Source organism: Haplochromis burtoni, unplaced genomic scaffold (genome assembly GCF_018398535.1).
Source record: "Haplochromis burtoni strain Fernald_Lab_line unplaced genomic scaffold, NCSU_Asbu1 Contig_185, whole genome shotgun sequence".
Classification (NCBI taxonomy): domain Eukaryota; kingdom Metazoa; phylum Chordata; class Actinopteri; order Cichliformes; family Cichlidae; genus Haplochromis; species Haplochromis burtoni.
The window spans coordinates 2,694-3,623 of record NW_024582546.1 but is presented as its reverse complement, the minus strand read 5'-3'; positions in this window follow the sequence as shown (position 1 = coordinate 3,623).

The following is a 930-nucleotide window of genomic DNA, read 5'->3' as shown; positions in this document are numbered from 1 at the left end:
AAATAGGCTGTATACATTTCAATGGGAGCAACAGGACGGTCAAATGATTTTACTACAGAGCAGGACGGATTGTAGGGTAGCAAACATCGTCGGAAAACACGTTTTCAACCCTGCAGGTTACCTGGTGTAATGTTTTTCAGCTAAACAGAAACATGGTCTGACTCCTACCTAACTATATAAAGAGTAACTGAAGGTTAAATGCAGCTAATATGTCCTGTTTTAAGGCAGGCACGTACACCTCCGCCCCGCTGCGTCTCAGCCACCATCGCTCTGGCAGAAAGGGCGCTAGAGCCAGAGTAGGGGAGAGGCGAGCTGGAACAAACTATTATGGGGGAGGGGGGAGGCTATCTATACTTTTGTTGTTAAAATTTTACGTCCCAACCAAGTATGCTTTTTATACTTTTAGTAGTGTGTCACACAAACAGGAAATATTGTCAAAAAAGTAAGAAATCTTTGGGGGTGCTTTGATTCATTTTGTGGGTGCTGAAGCACCTCCAAAAATGGGCTAAAATCGCCCCTGGTTGAAGACAAATCAGAAAATCTATTTTGTCAGTTATAGTCAAGATACAAGTCTTCCATCAGTTTTCATCATTCCTGTTCCTAATTTCATCTGTGAGAATTCCAGTAACACATGCTTTCATAATCTTTGTCAAATTTCCTTTCCACTCACACTCATTTAAGAAAAAACATTTGCTGCTCAATCAACTGCTTTCTGTTTTTCATCTTTTCAGATTTAGCCAACGTTGTGTGAGAGGTGAATGTAAATGTGCTTTCTGCGCTTTGTCTCTGGCTCTTCACTTTCTGAAGAGCAGACTCCCACTCTGCTTCTGTGTAGTAATGTTCACTTAGTTTTCACTTGTTAAAGTCTGGCCATCATGAACTAGACAACTGTTAGCCATGATGATATTTCCAACCTCGATTTTATTTGAA